This window comes from Podarcis pityusensis, assembly GCF_964106645.2.
Source record: "Podarcis pityusensis genome assembly, chromosome: 1".
NCBI lineage: Eukaryota > Metazoa > Chordata > Lepidosauria > Squamata > Lacertidae > Podarcis > Podarcis pityusensis.
In genome coordinates this window covers 101,714,501-101,732,016 of record NC_138028.1, presented here as the reverse complement: position 1 = coordinate 101,732,016, position 17,516 = coordinate 101,714,501, and the positions used below count along the sequence as shown (strand labels likewise).

The following is a 17,516-nucleotide window of genomic DNA, read 5'->3' as shown; positions in this document are numbered from 1 at the left end:
ACAAATGTTTACGCCACACCAGAATCAATTTTCTGTTCCTTATGGTGTCACAGGACCCTATGATGTTTTCAATAATTTGTAATAACCCAGAGTGGCATTCAACTAAGCTTTACTCAGAGCAGACTCATTGAAGTTAATGAACATGACTTAAGTTAGGTTCATGAGTTTCAACAGGTTTACTTTGAGTAAAACTTAGTTGAATGCCACCCAAAGTACAGTAGTACCTTGGTTTACGAACTTAATCCTTTTCAGAAGTCCGTTCTTAAACCAAGGTGTGCTTTCCCATAGCAGCAGGGGACTCAGTTTACAAATGGAACACACTCAACAGGAAGCAGAACATGTTCTTATTCCAAGGCAAAGTTCACAAACCAAAACACCTACTTCCGGGTTTGCAGCGTTCTTAATCCAAGTTGTTCATAAACTAAGCTGTTCTTAAACCAAGGTACCACTGTTTTCACTTAGGAATTCGAATTAGCAGGGTTTGCAAAAAACAGAATAAGGGATGTTTTACATTACCTAGAAACAGAGTTAGGAAGAGCAGAAACTCCTTTTTGCCATCTTTTAAGGGTTATTGGGGTAGGGTGGACACCTATTAAATTTCTTCTATAGGCTTTTTTCTGTTCCAGTGGGGGTATTTTAAAATAGCTTGTCTATGTGAACCACACAGCCAAGTCATGGACCCCCTACTTTTGAAAATTTTGATATGTCTGTGGTAGCTTTTGGTACGTTAATGGTGTGACGGACTCCTGTGGTGGGTTATGAGACCCCTTGGGGTCTCCGACCACCGACTGGGAACCATTGGTCTATGCTGACCGGTAGTGGCTTTTCAGGATTTCAGACAGGGCACATTCCCAGTTTTACCTGGTGATCTCAGGATTAAACCTGGGGCCTTTTGCATGCAAAACTGATGCTCTACCAACTGAGCTATGGCCCTGTCTTGTGGAGAAACATGCAGGTGTCCTTAAAGGATGGGTGTACTTTTGAAGATTCTGGGATTTCCCTGGGGAGCGGGCGGGGCGGGGGGAATTGCTCTCTAAATGAATGTTCATCGGTGCTGAAGACTATGTGCTCCATGTACGGATTAGCGGCGATGACAAAAGCCAAGCCGGGTTTTGCGCGCCCTGTTTCATTAACACGAAAGGATCGTGTACATGTCTCGCCGTGAATTAGCCAGCTTGGGCTGTGATCTTACACAGGAAGCCCCATAGAGCGGATAGTTCTAAAATAGTTCTAAAATATACGATGCCTCTCCCCAGTGAGTTCGTCCACGTCCCTCCTCCCTCTACCAAGTATGCCCAACTAAGTCTGTCCTAAACCTACTTCCTTGGAAGTAAACCCCGCTGAAGCCAAGGGGGCTTACTTCTGAGTAAGCGCGGCTCGGTGCACTGGAGAAGGCCAGCCGGGGCCAACGCGCCGGCGCACCTGCAACGCGGGTTGCTCGGAGGCGCCGCGCGTAAAAGGGAGAAGCCGAGTTGCAGCTGCTGCTGCTTCGCCCGGGCCGGCTCTTCCTCCCTTCCGCGTCGGGGCGGAGAGCGAGCGGGAGGCGGAGCCGGGGAGGCCGCGCGTTGCTGCCGCCGCCGGCCTCCAGGAGGGGACCAACGAGGAGGAGGTGAGTTCCCCCCCTCTGGGTGGGGTGAAGAGCCAAGGCCGCGCGAAGAGCCGAGCGGGGCGGGAAGGGGACGGGCGCCGGGCTCCGGGCGCGCTGGCCGCCTCGGCGCCGCAGCTGCACACAGCAAGGCGGGCAGGCGAGAGAGCAGAGCAGCGGGCCCAGGGCGCGCGCAGGCCGGCGGGCTGCAAAGAGCCGCCTTGGCGCGGCCGGGGACGGGCGGGAGGCGGGGGCACGTTGCTTGGGCGGCCCCCTCGGCGCTGGCGAATATGCATATGAAAGGAGAGCGAGGGAGGCGGCGGCGCGGGGGGAAACGCCAGCCTCGCCGGAGGCGCCTCTCCTCTGCCAAGACCTGCAGGGACCCCTGTCGTCGGGCCCAGCAGTTACTGACGGGCCGAATATCCGAGGTGGGCGGAGCGCCCGCGAGGCTCCCAAGCCAAGCTCCCTCCCCGAGAAACCTCACTCCTCTGCCCCTTACCGGGCGCTGCCTCTTCGTGGGCTTCGAGGCGCGGACGTCTGCTGCATTCAGCCATGAAGCAGGCTTAAGTTGCAAGAAGGAAAAGAGTGTTCCGGAGCACGTGCAGAGTGCTTTTCCGTGTTAAGCACCAACACCCACATACTACGAGGCTTCCTGGCAAGCTCGAGGTTTAACCGCTCATTTTAGAAATAAAAAGCATTGCGAGGGGGCGGGCCTTGAAGGACAATAAAGCTCCGCAGTGGAAAGCGGTGGTGAGTTTTTATGGGGAGGGAGAGTAGCTTTGAGTGGGAGAGCACCTGCCTTGTATAGTGAAGGGTCCAGGTAGACCCTCTTGCAGATCCGTAAAGGGCTGGGCAGCTTCCAGCTTCTGAGGCCCCTAGTAGTATTAGTAGTAGACATAATTACAGTATTATACTGTAGTAGTAATAATAATAATATAGTAAGAGGAGGACACACAAAAGTAAGTTGCCAAAAAGGAGTGAGTGGATTGTTTATATAATCAACTAGTCTGAAGACACATTCATCGCTGTCCAATCTTGTGCTGTCAGAACTGATACATTTTTACTAAAATGACAAAATCTGTGTCCATTGACAAACACACATACACACACTACCAAATCACATCTCTTAACTTGCTAAAAAAATTCAGCTCTAAGCTGAGAGTGGGTGTCACATTTTGGTGTGATGTGCATAGTTGCAAAACTTCTCAAATGCCAAAAAAATTACAAGTGTCGAAATGTGAGTTCTCCTTTGAGCTTGAGGCCTAGACCAAATGGCCCTCCTGGCTCACTCTCTGCTTGGTTCTGGTCTAAAATTCAACCCAGGTGTCTCCAGTTAGAAGGATCAGGTAGTAGTGGGTGACCTGAATAAGACTCTGGAAAGCAGGAGCCAGTCACAGTGCTTGCTGAGCTTGAGAAATGGTCTGGGCTGTTAAGGCAGCTTCCTGCTTACTGTTTATGTAGTAGAAGAAACCAAACACTGCTGCCCCAACCTTTCTCATGCTGGGGTTTCTTAGGAAACTAAGCTGCTTCTGGCGAACCAGAGCAGCGCACAGAAACATGGTTTAGCTTCCTGCTGGAGCGGTACCTGTTTATCTACATGTACTTGCTTTTGAACTGCTAGGCTGGCAGGAGCAGGGACCGAGCAACAGGAGCTCACCCCGTTGCGGGGATTCGAACCGCCGACCTTCTGATCGGCAAGCCCTAGGCTCTGTGGTTTAGACCACAGCGCCACCCACATCCCTTTGAGAACCTCTGTAGACCAGCCCAAAATGGTGTGGTGGAGTTGAATTCTAAAAGATTCTATATCGTTGGGAACTGATTCATGAGACAAAATCTGGTCTGCTTGGGTAAGAGGGTTGAATATTCAGCATTTTGCATGTGGCGGAGCAGAAATGTGATTGCTGGTTTGCAACTCAGCACAACAAAGTTGCTGAAAGTGAACTGGGAGGTGGGTAAAGTACACAGGCAACTTGCAAGCTTAAAGTTTGTTGGCACAGTCCCAGTGCCATTTCTCAGCAAATAGCAAATGCACAGACCCATTGATTCCATAGCCACAATATTCTATGTTGAGGCATCCTGATTCAGAGCTTTTAATGCTGCTTTCTTTGTTAAAGGCTCTCATGTAAATTTATGTGGATGCATGTTGTTGGGCAGGTAATAAATATTAGTGGGCCTTCAGATAATAGTTCTTGTGTGCGTTATTTTGGAGATTATCCTGTCATGTATCTTATGACATGGAGGAAGTGCCCTTCAGAGTGGGAACTAAGAGGCTGCTGACCCAAACGGAAACGGAACAGCCGTAGAAGCCCTGCTCACTTGACATAAGATGTATTCATGCCTAGGAGTGGGATTATAAACACACCTCCCATCCATGTATTCCTACACAACTATAACAGACCTATGCGTAGAGCTGGGACACTACAAAATGCATAGAGAGATCCCACATACATTCAAGTAGTGCAGGTGGAGGTTCTGTTCACAACTTGGGATGGATGAGGAGTGTGGAGAGCTGATACAATCCATTATGCCCCCCCAAGCTGGATATGTTGCATGAATAGGGGAAGAAGAATGCACATTTTTATTATTTGTAATGCTTTGTTGAAGGAAATAAAGACTGAAAACTGCAAAATGGGTTGTGCTCTGAATGCTGGCGATTCAGTACCATAGTTTGGCTTAGGAAACACAGTCCATAAAATGGATTAGTTCTTACATTGTGTTTTCCGATAAGGAGACCTTGTCTCAAGCCATGCATAGTTGACATGATGACCACATGAAGTTACAGTTTGTTCCCAAGATGCATATTAGGAAGCAGATACCCTCAGCTGCCTTCTGTGAATCCTTTAAATTCCGCCCCCCTACAAATAATACTTTTTATGTTTGAGTTAATGCGAATATTAGCCCTAGGTTTGTTTCGTTTTGGGAAAGGGGGGGGGGGACAGAGAAATGTTATGGAGGAATCTTCTGCTTGCACTCAAGATGTTGGGAGGGTTCTTGTAGGTCCACCATCTAGTTTGATGCAGGAAACCCAGAGCTAGAATAACCACAACAGATACACCCTCTGCTTGAAAACCTCAAATGCGGAGGAACCCACCACTCCTCTAGGTAATTGGTGCCATTACTGAATTGCTATAACTGTCAGGATCTTTCTGTTAATGCTTAACCAAAGCCTACCCCCTTGTAACTCAAACCCCTGTAGATCTTGTTCTGCCGTCTGGAGCATCCGAGAACAAGGGTTTGCCCTCTTTTATTTGACAGCCTTCAGGTATTTGAGGAGTACTATCATGTCATTCCTCAGTCGTCTGCAGGCTATAATCATGTGCATGTGGTTGTGCAACTGGACATAAATCAGCTAGCTTTGGCCATACAAGTAAAAAAACAAAACAACCCCTCTTAAAATGAATCCATATTGAGGGGAGTGTCTCTGTTTCAACTGAGTGATACTTGGCAAGTGTGCACAGATCTGTTAACACATAACACTGTGACAATGGGAAAAGCAGACTGGAGGGAAATATTTGAGGTGTAAATATATGCACTTTCTTCAAGGGAAGAGGGGTGGCGTTTGGAAGTTTCTATCCTGCACATAAATAGTTCTTGGATGCTAACCACACATTGTTGGCTTCGATCTTAGCGCAGTGGTCAAGAATAAAGGAGAAGCAGATTGCAGCCTAGTGTATTTCAGTGGCTTGGTATAATTCAGTAGAGCTGTTTTATTGGACTCTATTAACCTGGTTAACCTTAAGCCTTAGCCATGACAGGAGTTTCATATAAGAACCCATATGTAAAGTGCAATATTGAATTTTAATTAGAGCTTTCAAGACATGAAGTGGAATGAATTCTACCCAATTCTTCCTCACTTCTAATGTACATTTCTTCCCTTAGAGAAGCTTAGGCTTGATAAAATACTGTGTGGTGGGGAGAAAGTATATTTTCACGTGTCGGCATAATTTTAGTTAGTTTGGAAAATCACAATGAGAACAAATTCATTTGTAAAAGTTGATCTCGGATTTATGTTGCATTTCAGTTTGCGATTTAATCACACTTGTATGTTTACCAGTTTGGCACCCAGTCTGGACACCAATTGGTGTTGGTAAGGATTTTTGTGCAATTTTTTTTTACACCCCCCCCCCCGAATTTTAAATACAAAACTTTTAATAACCTCTTGGGATTTAGAATAATGTACACACAGTGTTATAGACGTTGGCTAGAAGTCTCGTTTTAGAGTGCCTACTGAAAGTTTTATGTATTTCAGAAAAATTGCTGTTCAGTGCAACCTGAGAATGATTGGTATAAGCTTAATTTTTAAATAAAGTTTTTGCAAAAAACAACAACAAAAACCCTCTAATTTTAAGAAGTTGACTGTGGCCTGAGCTGGAAACTTGAATTACAGTCCTAAACTGCTGCTGAATCAGTGCAATGTCGTATCTTATTCCTAGTAGGTATCCTGTGCTCTGCCAAGTTTGTTTTTAATTCTACTGTTTCATGTTTAAGTTGTACATGGAAAGTGTCAGTTCCCATGATGAGCATGGGAGTAGGCTTGGCACTGCTGTCACTGTTGCCACCCATGTCATGTTCCCCCTTACTACTTGCATGTGACTTGCAGAAGACGTTTGTGCAACTTTTGTATAATTGTTCTCTTTCTCATTTGGTCTCTAGTGCCATCCTTGTACCTCATTCTGTCTATGTTTTGACTTGCAACATAGATCGGATCTAAAGCTTTAGGATCCTTTTTTGAATTTACATTCGTTGGTTTTCATAGCTGGACAAGCCACTGTAGAGTAGTGTGTTGGACTAGAACCTGGGAAACCAGGGTTCAAATTCCCCACTGAGCTATGAAGCTCACTGGGTGACCTCACTCACTCACTCACTCTGCCTAATCTGCTTTATAGGGTGGACTCTCCAACTTTTTCAGCAGGGGGCCGGTCCACTGTCCCTCCGACCTTGTGGGGGGCTGGACTATTTGTTTTTTTTGGGGGGGAGGATGAATTCCTGTGCCCCACAAATAACCCAGAGATGCATTTTAAATAAAAGCACATATTCTACTCATGTAAAAACATGCTGATTCCCGGACTGTCTGCGGGCCGGATTTAGGAGGCAATTGGGCCAGATCCGGCCCCCGAGCCTTAGTTTGCCTACCCATGGGCTAGTTGGTTCCTGGGGTCTCTTCTAACTCTACAGTTCTATGATTCTGTGAAATATAGATAGGACGACACAAGCAGAAAGTAGGATCAGACAAGGTATACTGTCCAGGAAAGCCTATTGAACAAGAACAATGTGTTTCTAGGAAAACAAGAAAAGCGACGATGTTTTCACGTGTGGGGGGCCCTGTTATGAAATACAGTTCTTAGGCTGAAGTGTTGACTGCTCATACTTTGCACCAGCAGCACAATGTCAAGATATATTGTATGCTGCTTCTGAGCTGATGTCTCTCCAGAGGACGTTTTAGCCAGGCACTTTCCTGTGGTTTTCGTGCCTCAGTTCATGCCCAAGCATACAGTTCAAAAAGATTTTGTTGCGTTTATTTGTGCATCTGCTGCTGAGAAGGGAGTTCAAAATACCACTGAGTTCAGATCTTGGTAGTTTGCTGATAGAAAGTAAACAGACTTGCTTCTGTTTGGGCCTTGACAGATTTGAGACACAGAGCCCGTTCAACAACTAGGCCACCTACTCCCCACAAACAGAAGAGCTGCCCACCCATAAATGTTATGTGGCTGAACTTTCAAAATTGCTGAGCAGTTGTTTACACACTGTTTCCAACCTCTTCTGGAAACCTGTCAGAGCCTGGCATGATAGAAATGACTGGATTTTTAGCTGCTTTGAAGAGTATTTATGATAATGATGGATTTATTTGCCTTGAAGTATAATTTGTAATAAATGGGACGCGGGTGGCGCTGTGGGTTAAACCATAGAGCCTAGGACTTGCTGATCGGAAGGTCGGCGGTTCGAATCCCCGCAACGGGGTGAGCTCCCGTTGCTTGGTCCCAGCTCCTGCCAACCTAGCAGTTCGAAAGCACGCCAGAGTGCAAGTAGATAAATAGGTACCGCTCTGGCGGGAAGGTAAACAGCGTTTCCATGCGCTGCTCTGGTTCGCCAGAAGTGGCTTAGTCATGCTGGCCACATGACCTGGTAGCTGTACCAATAAAGCGATACCAATAAAGCGAGATGAGCGCCGCAACCCCAGAGTCGGTCACGACTGAACTTAACGGTCAGGGGTCCCTTTACCTTTACCTATAATTTGTAATAGACATACATAAATGAGACAGAAAGGAACTAGGAAATTTACCTTGGGTGAAGATTTCATTTAAAATGCGGTGAATTAAATGTTTTAATTTTGTGTTGCATCTTATCTAGTGAAATGTAATTCGTTTGCATATGTATGCAAAATCAAATACGACACATGTCCTATTGTCCTAATACTAGCAGCCTGATTTGAGATGTTTAATATGGACAAGATTGGTGTAAATAGATGCATAGGATTGGTTACGTGGTAGGTTACTACACCTAATATTAAAGTGGTTATGCAGAATGGGAGCGACAGAATTGAAGTTGCAAGGGAGGATTCATAGAATTGTAGAGTTGGAAGGGATCCCAAGGGTCATCTAGTCCAACCCCCTGCAATGCAGGAATCTTTTGCCCAATTTGAGACTTGAACCCACGACCCTGCGATTAAGAGGCTCATGCTCTGCCAACTGATCAAGCTCATTTGTAAGCCCTTTTAGTACCCTTAGGTGCATGCCATCAGGGGTCTTGGAGATTTGAATTCCTTTAAAGTAGCTTGGTGTTCTCTTATCACTTCTTTCCCCACCTTGGGCTGTAGCTCCCTCCTTGCATCATTTATTGTGTTTTCACCAAGTTGGGCACTGCTTTCGTTTTGGATGAAGACAGAGGCAAAGCAGATGCTGAGCAGTTCCAGTTTCCTTAGATGCCTCCTACTTTTCTTTCTTGTTGGAATTTTCTGGTTTGGGGCCTTCAATATTTCACCTTTAAGAAACTCTTATCCATCTTGGACTCCCTTCTCTTTGCATATTTCTGACCAATAGATCTCACCTAGTAGTTCCTTCAGCTTTTTGAAATCTGCCTTCTTAAAGTCCAGAGTGCATGTCTGACTACACTCTCCTTTCCCTTTCCTCTGTATCATGAAATACAAAAGGACATGATGATCACTTCGTCTCAAGGTTCCCAATATTTGTCCAGGAATGGGACATCTTGCTAATGCAGAGCTGTGGAGACATTTGCAGAGGACATTGGTTGTGTATTTCCCTAGTGGGCTCCATACCTGAATGTTAAGATAGGTTGGGGAAAACCAGCTCAGAGGGGTATTTGCAAAGGAGAATTGATAGGTGTAGTTTAAGCCTCTCCTCCAATTTGCTCTAGGTTGAAACCATGTGTTTTCCAAGATAGCATCTCTCATTTAAACCTGAGTTTAGGACTGCCAGGAACCTGTGGCATTGCCAGTGCAGTGCTTTCTGATACTTCAAATGAATTTCACATTGAGAAGTTGGTTCATACTTTGGTTTCTAGATTCTTAACATGGAGGCCTCCAGAAACCACAATAAGACTGTGAATGCATTTAGTACTGATTATAACGCAGCCTTACTGCAATAAGTACAGAACTTTTAGTGTTTCCTTGGTAGATATGTCTCAAAAGTAAATGTCTTAAATATACACCTTAACCATATTGCTGTGGATGAGATGTGAAAATAAAAATAAATGTGTGAATATCCAACAGACTGACACGGATTGCTTCACATTTTACAACATTGCATCTCCTGACTGCTAGTCTGAAAAAAAGAGATTATATATACATAATGTATATATAACTTTGTACAAAGTTGTAAGCTAGGAAAGGGAGATACAAATCTTTTAGTTCGGGATCCTCTGCTTTCTGAAGCTTTACATTAACACACTGACGTAATTTGGAGGCAATGAACTGCTTCCAGAGGGTGAAAACTTGTAGAACTCCACCTTTTGTCTTCTTCTAACAAATGCCATAAGGGAGATCATTGTTTTGTTTTGTTTTTCCTAGGGAAGCGGAGTTTTTGAGGCAGTGATTTGCTCAAGGCCACCCAGAAAGTGTCTGAACTTGGCCCATCAACACAGTTTTCCAGGTCAAAGTCCAGTAACTGTTTGGACCCCACCAAGGGCTTTATCGGAAGATTTAAAGCAACCTTGCTTTGCTGTTTTGACCCAACCACATGTAAAAATCTCTAAATTAATATCCTTCAACACTCTCTGTGGCTTGCGGGGTTTGTTATATATGGTTTATATGCTGTGGAGTTGGGTGCCCCAAGGGGAAATCTTGGCCATATTTTGTGAATACAAAAGCTTGAGGTCTTTCTAATATAAACTTTCAGAAAATTTGCCTTTGACCTTGGTTGTCTACTGGACTGCAATTTAATACACAGTGACCTTCTCATTCCAACCTTGCGCATAGTTTAAGGTAAATCAGAGTTTTCCCAAATAAACAATTACATGATCTTTCAGCTTAACAAGAACAATTTCCTGTCTTGATCTTGCACTTAACCTCCCTCCTCCCCTTAAAGGAACAAAATGCTTCTGTTGTCATAAATTCCTTTTGTTTTTGGATATGATTTATAGTTGCAGGGTTACATGGCCCTGATCATTGTTGCTGGCAATGCTTTAAAAATTAGTCTCACTTCTGCATAAAACTATTAGCTTTCTTTTAAAATTAAATCTACAGGCTCCTTGTAAAACAGATGGCCGTGTTAGATGTTTAACTGCAAAAATTGCAAATTAGGAGACTATTTGAATGCTTGGTGTTCTCAGAACTGGACTGGACACATTTGTAATGGAGTTGTTTAGGATGGTTAAGAAATATAATCATTCACTCACTTTGAGATTGTGTGACCTTGGCAGCCAATTTACATGTGCCTGCCCTTGATTCCTTAATAGTTTGTGCTTAAAAACATCCTTAAAAATGTTAAAACAATGCACAATATTTTAGGAGGTCACAGTAGTCTCCAGGGTACTACTACCAGGTATAGGACATGCCATTTTGTACAGTATTGCAAACGTTGATGCTTCTTTAGTGCAGCAGGCAGACAGGCAAGCACTGATGTTTTTAAGACTGGTATGTTTGTCAATCTTCATCACAGATTTATTGAACAAAGTGTTCAATGTTTCGGTGTATTTGAGGCTGTAAATCCCTTCTTCAGGGCAAACCTATTTGCCAAGTGTACCCAGAGTTGATGGTTGAGCTTTTCTATAAGCTGCCCTGAGAACATGGCTATCGGATGGCCTTATGAGTATTAAAAAACCAAAACCAAATGAATTGTCCCTTTTATTGGTTTAGATCAATATTCATATTTTGCAATCAGTATATGTCATAAAAACACATACTGATTTCTTGCTTTAATAATTAAAAACCTACCTGTTTGCAGCTAGATAGATTCTTTTATACTAGAAGGAAGCAGGATACGAAATATACCTTTTGCCCTACAAACGGAGATGCTGCCTTGGGCACCTTGTCTCAAGGCCATGTTGACCCCTGTATCCCCCTGATGCTAATTTATTGATGCAGTCTAGCAGTAAATTAGAGGAGTGGGTAAAAGGATGAACCAAGCTCTTTCCTTGCCTCTGCTCCTTCTCCATTTGGCTTTCCTTCAGCATTAGCCTGTTTCTCCTTCTCTGTTCTGTTCCTGGTCTTCTCCTTCCCTTGATTTCAGCGGTCTGGAACCAGCCAATAGTAAAAGCATCTGGTTGTGGGTTTTTTGGTTTTTTTGTATGGGGTGGTTGGGAATGAGGACAGCATTTTAACTTAATGTTTTATCTTGAGTTTCTTTGTTTGCCTCAGTGTATAGTTGTTTATGTGACCCTCTAAAATTGTTTTTTAGAGCTGTCATAAGGAAATAATATGAAGATTACAGAGATCTGGATACAACTTTTGACAGGCAGATTTGTCGCGATGCTGACTTTCTAGGCTTTAAGTGTTTACTAACAGGCAGGAATAAAATATAGTTGCTTTTTTAAAAAATTGGAGGATTGTAGGGTGGAAATTTCCTTGGGACCGGAATTTGCAAAATGACACTATTCTGGCTAGAACAGGGCAGTTGGAAGTTAAGGTATAACTGACATCACAGTGTTCTGAATGTGTGTTAATTCCACAGAGAAATCATATTGTGTTTTCCTTGGAACAAACAGTCCAAACGTCTATTGAAGGTTATGTTCATATGAAGTTTACTCCTTAGCAAGTGATCACAGGATTTCGGCCAAAGCCTCTTAATGTAACTTCATATGAAGCTCCATTAAGAGGCTTTGGCTGAAATCCTGTGTGCACTTACTAAAGAGTAAATCCCATTGAATTTTGTGAGCCTTGCTTCCGAGTAAACAGGCGTAGGCTTTGGCTGTATGTCTGTGCATTTCTTTCTTTCTTTCTGTTGTTAGAACTTTTAACTAGTTAAATGTTAAAATTGTATCCACTAAAACATGAAGTTCTGCTGCTTTTAGTAGCCAAAGTTGGTCAGTATTATTGTTATTGTAGCTTTTTGTTTGTTTGTTCATATTAGCTACATTCCCAATGATTTTCATGCCATTTGCGTCACTTTCCTGCTGATGATTTGCAGCAAGGGAGATGAAATGGGCAGCTGTTTTTATCAAAATCCAGTTATAATCCACCTTTGGAAAAAAGACAGAAAAGCAGGAATTGGTTTGTTTGTTTGGCCTGATTTTTAGTGTTTTTAGCTGCTAGGTTTGTTTTGAGTAAAAAATAAAAAAGGATTGCCTAATCGAAAATAAAATGGACTTTCTGCATTCCACTCTTATTTATTTATTCATTCATTCATTCATTCATTCTCACCACTTTTAGGCTATGTTGGCACAGTGTCCTGGCAGTGTCATCAAGAAAAAGTGTCAAGGGGCATTGGTACTGTTGGGGTTGCTTCATGTGAGGGCAGTGATCTGCTTGATTTACCAGTTGAAAATCTAGACTTACTGTTAATGAAACCGGCAGTGATGGATTTTAAATCACAAAAAAACCTTCCAAAGGGTGTTCCATTTCAAGTTTCCGAAGGCCACTTCACATGTTACAGTTTAATGTTTCAGACTAATCTTCATGTAGAAAAGAAGAGAGTATATGCCATATTATACAACCCATGGCATGAAATAATAATAATAATAATAATAATAATAATAATAATTTATTATTTATACCCCGCCCATCTGGCTGGGCTTCCCCAGCCACTCTGGGCGGTTTCCAAAAAAATATTAAAATACTGTTATACATCAAACATTAAAAGCTTCTCTAAACAGGGCTGAATAGTTCTTTATGCCATGATTGATTTTTTTTAAATGCCAAATTCTCTAGTCAGGCATGGAGCTGATACAAGTGTTATTGTAATGTGTATATTACGTTTACTGTTACGTATATTTTGGCGTTTTCTAGTAGTTAACCAAAATCCTCACAGTCCTTTGTGAATGCCAGCGTCTTTTGTATTGTTAACAAAATGATGGTTGAGTCGTCCCCCGTTCCCAGAAGAATGTTTATTCCTTAACTTGGCTATTTTTAAGCACTTGCATGGTGTTCATCTTTTCTTCCCTGTCTAAATGGTTTAATGAGGGATTATCTTTTGTATACTTGTTAAAATGAATAATCAGTAGGAGAAAACATTGCAGAAATAAACAAGAAATGGTTGGAGTTTGCTCTGTTTAACTGAGACAAGTTATTTCATCCATTTTCAGTGTTCCTTAGCAACGCAGAGTAGTCTTACCCAGGGCACTTTCACATCTTTCTTCAAATATAGCTTTGGTAATGTTTTATATGACCTGAAGTTCGTCCATCTGTCCTGAAGCTCCCAATGTTTTTCCATTGCTTTCAATGATCAAATGATCTTACATGCCTCCTTTCAGCTTAATAATGCACAAGTTGACGAGAGAATCATTTCACATGTCAGGTTTTTCAAGAGTTCTGGGAAATTACTTGCCGTTGTGTTTAGCAAAGCTAAAAGTTATTGAAAATGTGTTACAATTTCATAATGAAAGGAGTAAGAAAAATATTAGCTTGGAAACAAGCTAAATATTTTCTGATAGCCTTAGCCTCAAGGGGGATTCTAGGATCGCTTGTAATAAAGGGATAATTTTGATATCTTTTGGTCAGTGGACTAGGACTCTGTTTAGATAATAATTTGTGAAAATGCAGGCTTTATGCAGATTGTTACATTATCAAATTGTTTGAGTGTCAACACTGAGTTTATTTACAACTAGTGCTTTCATTGTTTCTTCGTAGATTTAGGAAACTTGTTCTCTTGAGTATTCCTTCTTAACAGATCAAAGGATATCTAAACACCCAATAATCCTGCTTTCCTCTTCTTGCTTTATATTTTGCTAATGTTCGTAAAACTGATTCTGCTACTTGCACTTGTGGATCTCTGATTTGACTGTGGCTAATCTCTACTTATTTAACTGAATAATGAAGTTGTTGCTAGGGTGGGCATGATGTCACAAAGATACTGCTTTACATGGTTCTCCAAGGTGGCCATATCAACATAGGGGCTACTGCCTATCTTCAAAACTATCTTTAAGCTGACGAAAATAATATTTTCCAGTCTGTGTGGCACACACTAATGTCAGCATGGACATAACTCCACCACGGGCATCAGTTTAAAGTGTCCTCCACTTGGCAGCCATTTTGTATGCACAAGCTCTTAGTATCTCCCCCGGTCTATATATGAAGCAGAATGAGATGATGAAGGTCCAAGGTCATATGCACCAGCTCCAGCGTGCCAAGGCTCTTCGGACCCCCTCAATCTTTTTTTTGAGGGAGCTGACCCCCGCATTGTTGAGGCCAAACATAGAGCCGGGCATGGAGCGACGTCAGGACATCACATCAGGCCCCCTCAGTATTATTTGATGGCACCTCTGTCCAAGGTAGTAGTATGAATTGTACACAGAATCAGTTAATTGTTTTATTGCACCTTGTTTTGTGTACTTGCTATGAAAGAGCAATATACAAGTTCTAACATAAAAATTTCAGGCTTCGACCACACAGTTTCCCCCCCAGAAAGTGATCCTATTTGACTTTAAGGATAGCGTCCTGATATGGAGTTTATATGGGAAAAAAACATGTCTGCATATTTATGTTCATGAGTTTCAAATTGAACTATAGTTTTTTCTTTTTTTAAAAAAAAAAATCCTGTATAGAACTACATGTTTAGCTTCCAGATTGATGCTGCCTTTGCTTTGCAATGTCTATGGGAACCATTCACACCTAACTGTTTGATCATGATGGCAGTCTGCTGGGTATATCCTGCAGGGAAGCTGTCCACTTCCTCCTGCCTGTTGCCCAGCTAGCATCAAATCTCCATATAAGCACTGCTTGCTTAGACGTAATATTTATTAGTTCGGAAAGATTGGCAAAGATGCCAAGAATCCTGCATCAAGCAAGGAAGGGATGCATATACTTCATGTCGTTTCCAGATGTTCTTGTTAAATTTTAACCAGCTGTCTTTACCTGATTACAAATACGTGATTAAGTGGTGAAAGCATAACCCATTTTAAGCACCAGAGTGAAACTTGACTTACTTAGGATTGGCTTGAGCATATGGTGGTACTACTAACTTTTCCTGGGGTTTCACTTTTGTCCACTTTTGCAATTCCTGAAACTTCTGTTGATTATGGAATCTCCTATAAGGACTGCTGCAATCTTAGCAGTTGTAGGAATAATGTGTTATGAGTGTGCCACTTCTTTCCTGATCTTGGAAGCTAAGCAGAATCAGGTCTGGTTGGTACTTGGATGGGAGACTGACTGGGAATATTGGGAGCTGTAGGTTTGGGTCAGCCCAGATAGCTCTAATGGTTAGAGGGTGATGCTGATAATGCCAAGGTTGCATGTTTGATCCCCGTATGGGGCAGCTGCATATTCCTGCATTGCAAGGGGGTTGACTAGATGATCCTCAGGGTACCTTCCAACTCTATAATTCTATGATTTTATGAAAGGATGTTTGTGGGTAGGAAACCCTCACTTCGAGACAAGTTCAATAATTGGCATCTCAATTTCCTGGCCTTAGAATCAAAGGGCTGATTCCTTCAAACTTTCCTCTTAGAACCTTTCTGTTGTTTACTGAGTTGTTTCCGTCAATCTTCACATAGCTGGATTAAGATGGGAAACCAGAGACCTCTGTATAGAAGGGAGATATGGAAAGAGCTGTAGGAAAGAAAAGGTGTTATTTGGAATGGAACCATACAGAACATTTCATTCAGAAACTACTGCATTTCATATTCTGCAATGGGCATTGCTTTGCCTTTGCCTTTCATATAAGTAAATCCTGTATTTTATAATTAAATTGTGTATCTTTTCAGGCCAGGGAGTCATATTGTCTTAGCTGTTTAAACTGAAGGTATTTTGATAATGCCTTTATAGCTGCTGTTTCCAAATGTGGGCTTGAAATGTTAGCAGTAACAATAGGTTTATTTCCTACCTCAAGAAATGAAGGAATTCTCTGGCTGCTCCATTGTTCAAGACTGCCCAATCTAATCAAATTGAGTTACTAACTGTTGGCTAACTGAATGATCCTAAACACATTTACGTAGAAGTAAGCCTTGTTGAGTTTATTTAGGAACACTGCCTGAATATGTCAAAGTTCCTCTTTGAAATTAGGTCCAAACGTTTTTAACGAAAACATGTAACTTATTACTTTCTGGCTTTTAAAGAATTCTGGATAATAAATTGGTGATCATACTGTGTATGCAGTTAACTCTGCTCTGATTGGGGGAGCGAGCTATTTTTTTTTTTAATACCTTTATTTATTGTGGGGTTTGTGTTACTGTGAATTACTTTCTAACCCTCCTTGATTATTTAAAATAAGTAATTCATAACCTTTCAAAAAGTGATCCTATTTAATGTTTAAACGATGCCAGTTTCTTGTTTTTAGTAAGATCTATCGTGCGATCACAAAGTGAGGCATGTAGTGTAGGTTCCTTTTTGTTATCTCTTATTTGTTATTTCTTTGTTATTTATTAAGTGAATTTATTTATACACTGCCCTTCAAGGTTTCCATTCCTAGGATGGCTTGCATTAAAACAATAGGATAACAATTCAAAATGTAACAATAATAATTCACAACAAGTGCACAGGGGAGTCTTTGTGCCAGTGCATGGGATTCTGTTGGTGCCTTTGCACTCACTGAAGGGCTTTTGAGACAGTGGGTGCCTCTTGCTATAGGAAGAGAAAAGGAATTTGCTTTGCTTATTCACCTTTCCTCCTGTAGCTACCTAGTCCACGTTCTATCCTGTCTCCCAGCTCTCTAGAGCTGAGGTTTTTTGGGGGGAAGAAGGGAAATTGGCAAAAATTCCTTCCCTCCTTCCATTAGCAGAGGCACCCACTGGATCAAAAGCCCTCTCATGTGCATGAGAGCATCAGTCCATTTGCACCCAGCTGATCTATAAATATGGCTGGTGATGGAAAGAATGGCCATTTGAGAGTGGGTCGTACTGCAGGTCTATTCTTTGTCAGAAATCTTGCATCCTGATTTCAGCGACAGTGCCCTGAAGTAGGCAGATGGAGAAGGAGCGACTTCCCGAGCTCCTTTGTTCCTTGTGGACAAAGCTATCCCTTTGTGGCTCCTCTCAGAACAACATTTTAAAAAAAGGAATAGGGAAAATGTAAACAGGAGACTTTTGGCTTACAGGCCAAGGCACACACACCACACACAGGCCTCTGAGGCCTGCTTCATGCTAAGCAAAGTAACAGATCTTTGTTGCTAAAGGGATTAGGGCTGCAGGATTTCTGAGGCACCGTTGAGGCATTCAGCTGGCCTGAAGTTGGGGCTTTGTCAAGAGAGACCTCCATTATAGAATTGTTGCAATTTTAAAGAATCCGGCCGGGTGTCAACAGCAACAACAGAAGCAACTTTTGCTGCTCTGTAGCTCTGGCGGTCCCTCCAGAGAACTGGGGGTGACTTGCTGTGGGCCTGGGAGGGCA

The 17,516-nt window shown here is 42.4% G+C and overlaps 1 protein-coding gene across 4 annotated transcripts in view; it reads left to right on the top strand.

Annotated features, from left to right (window-relative positions):
- Positions 1-1,465: 1,465 nt before the first annotated feature.
- The window catches only part of GTDC1 (glycosyltransferase like domain containing 1), a 231,123-nt gene continuing 215,072 nt past the window's right edge, over positions 1,466-17,516 (top strand). For 2 of the 4 annotated variants that reach the window (XM_081007922.1, XM_081007920.1), the window contains exon 1: positions 1,467-1,609. The gene's annotated coding sequence lies outside the window, so the exon portion shown is untranslated. Of the gene's footprint in view, positions 1,610-14,088; positions 14,465-17,516 lie in introns of those variants that run through there. The other 2 variants (XM_081007917.1, XM_081007921.1) reach the window with 2 other exon arrangements.